This window comes from Alexandromys fortis, unplaced genomic scaffold (genome assembly GCF_014885135.2).
Source record: "Alexandromys fortis isolate MF-2015 unplaced genomic scaffold, M_Fortis_MF-2015_v1.1 scaffold_90, whole genome shotgun sequence".
NCBI lineage: Eukaryota > Metazoa > Chordata > Mammalia > Rodentia > Cricetidae > Alexandromys > Alexandromys fortis.
In genome coordinates this window covers 861,014-871,111 of record NW_026067985.1, presented here as the reverse complement: position 1 = coordinate 871,111, position 10,098 = coordinate 861,014, and the positions used below count along the sequence as shown (strand labels likewise).

Genomic DNA, 10,098 nt, shown 5'->3' with positions numbered 1-10,098 from the left:
TGAGGCAGAAGAAACTGAGGCCAAGACGGGCATAATCACTTGTCCCAAACACGTAACGAGCAAGTCTGGATTTTGGATTGGGTCCAGGTTGGTCTCTAAGATTTGTATTTCTCCTTTCCCCGACTCCACACTCTGCGACCTTCAACCCTTAGACTCAGACCAGCCAAGGAGGGACCTGGAAGGTCTGGGGAGGACTGAGTGGATACGGGTCTCTGACAGGTAATTTATCCAGTCTTTTTTTTTTTTTTTTTTTTTTTTTTTTGGTAATTACAGATCTGAAGTGATTCTGCTTTTATTTCCTTCACGTCAAGCCAATCATGTAATTTCACAGTGATTTCTGGGGTGGGGCAGAAGGAAAGTGTGTTCAGAATGATGGAGGCCACGGCCTGGTTGGCCTGAGAAGGTGCAAGCAGGGGGCCTCACTGGGGAAGCTGGAGGAGCACTGACTGCCCCGCTGGCAGGTAGGTGATGTTCCGAGAGCGAGATAGCTGGTAAGCAATGTCCTCAGCTGCTTCCAGCTTCCACAGCTCAATCAGGCCATCACCTGCCGTGGCCAGGGAGTTGGCGATCAGCTCGGCTGCCTTGGAGTCGCCCTCAGCAGTGATGATGGCTGCCTTCTTCTGCTGCTCAGCCTTTTCCACCACAAATCTGGCCCTCTCCGCTTCCTGCTGAGCCACCTGCTTCCACTGCTTCTGTGAACTCCTTCCTGAAGGTCAGAGTCAAGGACACATCATCCAGAATGAGCCCAAATGTTGCTGCTCTCTCTGTGAGGTCTTTGCTCACCTGCCGGGAGACCAGCTCTCGCTGGGTGATCAATTCTCCAGCATCAAAGCGAGCCACCACTGACTTGAGGATCTCTGTAGTGATGGAAGGCAGCACCCGCTCATCATAGTCCTCGCCGATGCTGGTGTAGATACGAGGGAGCTGGCTGGCCACCGGCCGGAAGAGGATACATAGTGTGATGTTGACGTTCTGCAAATCTTTGCTACCAGTGATGACTGGTACATTCCGTGGGCATGAGCGACAGTCAAAGATAATTGGTTTCTGTACCCAAGGGATGAGAAAGTGAGTCCCTTCCCCTACCACGACGTCCTGTACGCCACGGAATCGGTCAAAGATGACAGCTCTGTGTCCAGCATCCACATTATACAAGGCGGAGTTCACCACACCTCCTGCCACTGCTAAAGCCGGGCCGAACTTCCCGATGGACTCAAACACTTTGGCAGCCATGATTCCTTCTGTTGCACCCACTCACACCTGCCTCCACTCTGACCTCCACGTGAATTCCCCAGCCTCGCGAACTCAATTTATCCAGTCTTAATTAAGGTTGTTGAGGGAGAAACGTGAGACCCAGGGAGGATGGCCATGGGCTTTCCTCAAGGGTGGGTCTTCTGCTTCTTGGCTGGCTTCATGGTGCACTCTTATCTACATCCAAAGGATAATCCTAGAGTGTTCCAGAACTGGACCCCAAATGATCAGATCTGGGAGTTAAGAGTGCGTGGAGATGGAGACCAGGAAACTGAGCAAAGGCCAAGGGACCTGGACGGCAGCTGGTTCCTCGGCTTCCTTCATTAACTATATTAATTTGGGGGCCTTGTGTGCCTCTCCCAGGTGCAGAAATTATTAGTCCCCTGCAGCCAGGGCATGACCCAGTTCTGAGGACCTGCCCTCGTATGTCTGGAGACCATCTGGGGTCTGGTTCAAGGTGCCCTGGCCAAAGGAATGGAGGAGTTGGACAAAAGCCCAACCTGGCCACAACTACTACTACCCAGAATTTTCCTTCTTTGGCTTTTCCAGAACTTTCCACAGCCTTGTTTGGAAGGTAGATTGCCTCACCACTTGGGGCATTCAAGTCAATAATCAACTAGAAGGCAGACCCATCCATCATAGCCATGGTCCTGACCCCTCCTCTATCTGCTCGCCTTGAATCTGGGGTTGCATGGTTTGTGGATCATCCCGCGAAGGGGCTGGGCTCTGAGACGGGCAGCAATAGGGACAGGAACACAGTCCCCAGATGGCCACTCCTGTCACCCACAACAGAAAGCCCTGTGCCATGGCCCACCTTTTTATTCCCAGGGGCCACATTTAACAAACTGCTCCCGTGGCATCCATTTTTAGACCTTTGCCTGGTGTCCTAGACAAGCAAGGGCACATGTGGGGGGAGACGCAGGAAGAACGTCCAAGGGCAAGCTAACCGCCGCCGGGACACGGAAGAACACACAGACTCTTAAGGCAAACAGTCCGGTGAATACGCAACAAGGCTCCTTAATCGTCAGGGCTCTGTGAACAACAAAGATCACAGTGATGAGATCACATCGTAGGATGTCCTCCAGGGGCTCAGGAGTTCAACAAACACCTGCTCCCTGGGGTGCACTTTGGGGGGCAAGAATATAGGAAGCCAGAAGGCAGAGTCTCTCTGGAGAAAGTGAATCTGTTTCACTGGTCGTGGGCCTTGAGGTTTTATGTTCCAGCCCCACTTCCTGAAGTCATGTGACCAGTTGCCCAGGCTTGGGCCCTATACTGCCCCCTCCCACGGTGCACTGACCCCCCCCCCCCCTCAGGCTTCTTTTTGAGTTGTTTCTTGTCTGGGATTTGATCACAGCAAGGAGCAGAGTAATTAATGCAGGCAGGAAGGACCTCGGTTCCCAAAGCAGGAAGCTACTGTTGTTCAAGGGTTTTCTTTCAATTTGGGTGGTGGTGGTGGACTTATTTATCTGTTTGGTTGGTTGGTTGGTTGGTTTTTCGAGACAGGGTTTTTCTGTAGCTTTGGAACCTGTCCTGGAGCCTGAAATTCGCTCTGTAGACCAGGCTGGCCCTGAACTCACAGAGATCTGCCTGCCTCTACTTCCTGAGTGTTGGGATTAAATGTGTGTGCCACCACCGCCCAGCTGAATTTATTTACTTTTATTGTGTGTTGTGGGTGGGTGTTGTGCGTGTGCCATAGTACAGTTGTGAGGGTTACAGACCATCTCTTGGTTTCAGTTCTCACCTCCCAACATGCAGGTTCCTGGGCTCGAACTCAGGTCATCCGACTTCGCAGCAAGCTCCTTTCCCCGCTGAGCCATCTAGCCAGCCCAAGGAAGTTTATTCTTTGGTGATTTCCTTTCCACTAACCATGGTGTTTCCTTTAAGTACTTGCTACTTAGTATTATTCTAAGTTAAATATAAAATAAAGTTGTAATTCCCAAGCATGAACTTTACTTTTTTTCCTTTCCTGTGTATTTATCTCTGTTCAAGATGGAATCCAGGGCCTTGGGCATATTAGGATCTCTGAATGAACCCCCAGTCCAGGTACCCCTTTCTCCATGTGTTACATGAAATCAATATTAATTCAAATCTAGGGGTATCCAACTAATATACAGGGTTCTGTAACTTTTACTAGGGGGTCCACTTCCATGGGGGGGGGGAGAAGGAGACAGAGACAGACACACACACACACACATACAGAGAAGACAGGAAGACAGACAGACAGACAGAGAAAGGAAATGAGTCTACCCCAGTCCACTTCAGTGAACGCACGGATTTTCCTAGTTGCTTACAGGAACATGGGTGAAGGACTACTTCCAGGAGCATGGACAGCTAATCGCTCCACCATTGTCAGAACACAGTCCAAGCATGCAGTCTTGTGAGAATTCTGAGTGCTTGGGAGAAAATTCCAAGAAAGCAAGAGTCTTGTGACCTCAGTTTCTCCAAAAACACGGACTTGTTCTAGAAATGTGTTTCCACGCTCCTCCCTGGTGTAGAGGGCAGGGGTGAGCCTACTTCAGCTGTCGTTGTTCATATGGAGGAACACGCTTTTGTCACGTATGACTCGTTCTTGTAAGCATACGCTTCACTCAGGTGACTCTTCTTAACTCTCAGCGTATAAACCCTCAGATGCTCGGAATAAAGCTGGCTAGGGCTTTATTTACTGTAGGTCGCACTTTCCCAGGTCCACGCTGCCAACTAGAACCACAAACACACCTTCAGAAAGTTTCCTCCTACTCCCCAGGAATTGTTAACTTCTAACATGTCCTGGCTGGGGAGGGGGCTCCTGCACCCCTTATGAGCCCTCCCTTCCTTCCATGAGAGAATGTCCGTGAACACTGTTTCACGAGGGTCCCGTGTGAGAACCCTGGCTGCTGATTCCAAGATGGCCACGGTCACATTATTCCTGCAGGACAGCGGACTCAGAAGCATCACAGGTGGCTATCTATGTGCGCGTTGTGTGTAAGCGCATCTGCTCTTACCAAAGGACAGGAATCCTGCATACAACAGATATGGCCCCTATCCTGACCCTAGGTACCTTCAGCTCACATATGCATGAAGAATAGGAAGAAGACTTTGCTTCAGTTGCCATCAGATCAACACAGTTGTGGGCAGGCACAGAGAAACATGAACCGTGCCGGATAAGGCAAAGTTCCTTAGTCTTTCCTCATGTCTTACAAAGCCATCCCCTTCCTCTGCATTTGAGGCCACTTCTGAATCCAAGGGGATGCCTGCCTTTACCTGGTTGTTTAGGGGACATGCACTTGAACCCATGGGGGATGCTGCCCATACCATAAAGCAAGTGAGCATTCAGAAACATGCATGGCACACACCTCTGTGTAGATCCATCGCAACTGCCTCCAGGGGCTTCTCTTAGGAACTGCAAGTCAAAGAGAAAGGCTCTCAGACACTGTGGGGAGTCAGCAGAGTCTCAGGCAAGCTTGGGACCTGCTCACAACACCAACTTGTCAGAAATTAAGACAGAGCCTGAAGGCCCAACAGCAGTCATGGGGACTCAGCCACTGAAGCCCAAGAAAGGCCCTGGTATTCAACGCAGGCCAGAATGTCCTGGACTCAATAAAGATAAGATAAAGGCTTGTGAGCACAGAGGGTACGGAGCCACAGGGAGGGCACTTGCTAGAAGCTGAGACCCTCCAAAGAGCCCCCCACTATGAGGCTGCAGACAAGAGAGAAGCCTAGGTACAGAAACTCTCCAAGGTCTTAAAGATAATTTCTACCTGACAGTTACCAACCAACCGGAGTGTGGTGGTAGCTCAGGCTGTGACCCCACCAACATTAACTTATGTAGACCCTCCCCCCCAAGCCAAGTGGAGTGGTGGTTCTGTCTTTAACCCCACCAGCAGGGGTAATTTAGGGAGACACTCCCATCTCAAAATGAAATATTACATAGGCCCTTGGGACGAGGCTCTGTCAGTACATGCTCCCTGCACAAACAGGAGGACCCAAGTTCAAATTCCCAGCACCCATTACAAGCTGGGCATGGCAGCATATGTGTGTAACTCTAGCAGTTCAGTGGGGCACCATGGGGCAGGGACAGGTGGATCTCTGGGCTTCCATGGCCAGTCTAGCCAGTGAGCACCAGGGTCAGAGAGAGGACTTGTCTCAAAAACTAAGGTGACAAGCCAAAGATTGAGAAAGCTGCTCCGTGTAAACCTCTGGCCTCTGTATATACCTGCACACACGAGCACACACATACACATGCATTCTCACACACATGTGCACACACATACACATGCATTCTCACACACATGTGCACATACACATGCATTCTCACATATGTGCACACACATACACATGCATTCTCACACACAGTGCACACTCATATACATGCATTCTCTCACACATGTACACACATACACATGCATTCTCACACACATGTGCACACAAATACACATGCATTCTCACACACGTGTGCACACAAATACACATGCATTCTCACACACGTGTGCACACACATACACATGCATTCTCACACATGTGCACACATACACATGCATTCTCACACACATGTGCACACAAATACACATGCATTCTCACACACGTGTGCACATACATATAAAGGGTTGGGGAGGTCAATCAGGGGCAGGGCCATGCCTAGCATGCATGCAGGATGCCCTACGCTCCATACCCAGAACTTCCAAAAGAGAAGAAAAAGGAAGACAATTAGGGTTCTAGTTTTCCCCTCCAGAAGTCTAGGGGGAGTCTGTGACTATGGCTGAGACAACAAAGTGGGACTTTGTGACTGTATGTTTGCGTGTGTTCTTGTGTGTGCGGGTACATGAGAAAGCCAGAGATCAGCCTCAGATGCGATTCCCCAGGAGCCCTTGGTCTGCCCCCTCCCACCGTTTTTTCTGTTTGAGCCAGTCTCTCACTGGCATGGACTCAGCAGGTACCCTAGGCTGTCTGGTCAGCAGGCTCCAGGGCTCCTCTCCCTGTTTTTATACCTGTGTACCACCACACCTGGCTCTGCATACGTCGGTTCTGGGATCGAACCGGGGTCCTCATGTTCACAAAGTAAGCACTTCACTGGCTGAGCCGTCTCCCTCTGCCTGGCAGCATGACTTTGGAGGCAAAACCATGGGGACTCTAGGCTCAGCATGCTGACATCATGCCTCATGAGGAATCTGCGCACTTAGGATGCATGACTGCCTGGGACAAACTTCTCCATCTAGGACTTCTCTAGGGAACCCAGCCCAAGTCACATGACATGGCGGTGTGTTCCGGAAAACACGGCATTAGTTGAATTCGTTCTCCTGGACACATTGCAGTGTCTGCTCACACAAAGTCAGGTGACTGCAGTGTGGTTAGGTGATGGGGTCTGAAGTGACATTATCATGGATGCTGTCTCCCTGGGACAAAGCGCTGTCACAGAGAGCTCAACTAGGTTCTTTGTCAGGCTTTGGGCTGGAAGTAATATACCACCACCAGGCTCAGGGTTTGGGGTTTCCTGGTTTCAGATTCAGCACAGGACAAGTCTTCAATGTCGCTGAGGTCTACAGTGGCAGGACAGAGACTCCCTGGACAATTGAACTCTGAGTTGCCGAGAAAGGGCAAAGTTGTTCCCGCACTTCCGGGGCAGATCAAAGGGGTTATTTGTGACCATCCTAACCGTGCTTTCCCCCAAAGCTTTTCCAATTAGAGAAAATGAAATCAGTGCTCAGGGGTGAACTCACACAGAACAAGGGTCACTAATGACTTCACTAGAAAGAGAGAGCCGTAGTGAATAAATTAAATTGGCCTAACCATTCCCGAGGCCGTGGTTTGTCCGGCCCCAGCCAACGCTGTAAAATTGCCACACGTTTGATCAAGAAACATGCAGGTTTTATGTGAAATATGTCTGTGACAGAGTTATGTACAGGGGGGGGTGTGAAAATTCACCAGCATCTCAAGCAAAGCCTTGGCTGGAGGGCCCCAGAAACACTGAGAGATGAAGACAAATCAGTCCCTCAAAATACATCATGGAAGAAGAATTATCCACTGACTTGTCTTATGACACATTCTTTTTTTTTTGAAGTTTTATAATTATATTTATGTACAGAAAACTCAGCAGTACATTTAACCCAGTTTAGTGGCAAGTTCTTTGGCCTTTGCCTTTTCCAGCTTGGCAATTCGAGCCACAGATTTAGGACCCAGGACGTTGCCTCCCCAGTGGTGGCGGATCTCATCATATCTGTCGTTGTAATTGGTCCTAATAGCTTCCACCAGCTTGGCCAGAGCACCCTTGTCTTCCGAGTTAACCTGTGTGAAGGCAACAGTGGTGCACGTCTTCCTATGGACCAGACGCCCCAGCCTGGCCTTTCCCTTGATGATGCAGTAGGGGACCCCCATCTTGCGACACAGAGCAGGCAGGAAGACCACCAGCTCAATGGGGTCTACGTCGTGGGCAATCACCACCAGCTGAGCCTTCTTGTTCTCTACCAAAGTGGTGACTGTATTGACACCCGCTCGAAGGACAGGTGGTCTCTTAGTTGGGACATCCCCTTTGCCGGCGGCTTTCTTCTCAGCACGGGCCAGCAGCCTCTGCTTCTTTTCCTGCTTGGTCTCTGGCCTGTACTTGTGGGCAAGTTTAAGCAACTGGGTAGCTGTTTGCCGGTCCAGGGCCTGGGTGAACTGGTTAATGGCAGGAGGAACTTTGAGCCGCTTGTAGAGGATGGCCCTCTGCCTCTGCAGCCTAATGTAGCGGGGCCATTTGACGAAGCGCGTGAGATCTCTCTTGGGCTGGATGTCCTGCCCAATGCCGAAATTCTTAGGCCTCTTCTCAAAGGATTCACCACCTTCGCCTCCTGCTTCTTCACAACGGTGGGGGCCGGGGCCACCTTCTTCCCCTTGGCCTTCTTTCCCTTGGGCATCTTGCCGGGCTGGAGGAGAGAGAAAGAAAAAGGGGATTGTCTTATGACACATTCTTAAATGACAAATATAAGTTCTACAGTAGAAAGGCTCATGGAAGATCATAGAATTCCAGAGCTGACTGAGTTTGAATCCTGAGTTCTCTATGCTTTACTGAACCAGGAAAGAATTTAAAAATCTTTAAACTGATGAACCATCGATTCGAATGATCAACAGAGCACTGCATGAATCCGTGTCTAGATGAGAAGAAAATGGTTTTCATTTTGCTGAGGGTCTCTCACATGCTAAGGCTGCTCTCTACCCATGAGCTCTATCCCAGCCCCTAAAATACCCTGGAGAGGATTTTTATTCCCGTCTCATGGACAGGGGTAGAATCTTAAGAACAGATTCTAAATTGTTATCCTAAAAATCATAGGAAGCAGGTAAGGGTGGCTATACCATTTTGGAATCTAACACTGAATGTGTTGTTAGGCACAGGACACATGCTGACTAATGACCTGCCTGTTGGCTGTCTCTGTCTGTCTGCTCCCCATGATCTTAGCAACTCTCTGAGACTACTGTCTGACAGTTGGGAGGTAGGCAGGTGAGTGGGTGGAGGGAAGTGGTAGAGGTCAGAATGTCTTCCCCCTGGACACTCTGGTTGATCGCATGCTATGACCCCAGAACACAGCTCCGGACAGGCAGCCTCTCCTGCCATGCTCTCCTTATGATGTCGCTGTGCCCATAGTTTAGTTCAAGAGAACTCCATTTCAAAACCTCTAACTGGATCTTTTGCTGGAAGGGGTATCATTCTGTTCCCTCAGAGCCCTGCAACCAACCCTACCTCCATCTTTAGTAAACTCACTGCTACTTGTCCACAAAGACAGAAGCTGCATCCCGAGGCTGAGAAGAATATTCCAGACGATAACACAGAAGGGAGCTGCTAATAAGAACATGTTTTGAGATCTCACTTCAGTTTTAGGAAAGCTTACTGTGGTGGTTTGCCTGGAAATGTCCCCCATAATCTTATAGATTTGAACACTTGACCCATGGGGAGTGGCGCTATTTGGAGGTGGAGCAAGATTTAAAATCTCAGAGGCAGAAATTGGGGTTCAACCTGAAGATCTGAAAAGCAAAACAGCCAGCCACCAGCTTTCACTTTGACCTCAGTCTAAAATGACAATCCTGCCTCCATGAACCTTCTGAGACTGTGTCTGAGAGCTGTCTCCTCATGTTTTATATTCCTTTCTAGGGCTAGGATTAAAGGTGTACACCACTGGGATTAAAGTCATGCACCACCCAGTTTCTATGGATGTGGGATTCCCCTCTGGATGCTGTGAATATCATTGGTTAATAAAAGAACTGCTTTGGGACTATAGCAAAGCTATAAGGGAACAGAGCTAGGCAGGGCGGGGGACTAAACTGAATGCTGGGAGAAAGGAAGTGGAGTCAGAAAGAAGCCATGTAGCCCCTCTGGAGACAGACACTGGAACTTTAGCTGGTAAGCCATAGCCACGTGGCGATACACAGATTGATAGAAATGGGTTAAATTAATATGTAAGAGTTAGCACAAAGAAGCTAGAGCTAATGGGCTAAGCAGTAATTTAATTGATACAGTTTCTGTGTGATTATTTTGGGGTAAGCAGCCAGGAACTAACTAGCAGCCTCCTTTCAACATTCTATGCCAACTAGTGTGGCTACTGGGATTAAAAGTGTGTGTTATCAGATCTCCTGAGTAAATTGGGAGCATGAGGATAATAGGAGAGGGAAGAAGGGGATGGGAGAGGAGGGAGGGGTGTGGAGAAAAATATATAGCTCAATAAAAACAATTTAAAAATATGTGTGTTATCATTACCTGGTCTGTAAGGATGGCCAGTGGGGCTATTTTTCTCTCAGATCTTCAGGCAAGCTTTATTTATTAAAATACAATTGAAATGCCACTACAAGGAGGTGTAGCCTTGTTGGAGGAAGTGTGTCACTGGGTCACTGGGGAGGGGGGCGGGC

At 49.3% G+C, this 10,098-nt stretch overlaps 2 pseudogenes; both read right to left on the bottom strand.

Annotated features, from left to right (window-relative positions):
* Positions 1 to 357: 357 nt before the first annotated feature.
* LOC126511685 (prohibitin 1-like) lies at positions 358 to 1,286 on the bottom strand (annotated as a pseudogene).
* Positions 1,287 to 7,304: 6,018 nt separating this feature from the next.
* On the bottom strand, positions 7,305 to 8,139 carry LOC126511676 (60S ribosomal protein L7a-like; annotated as a pseudogene).
* Positions 8,140 to 10,098: the final 1,959 nt, after the last annotated feature.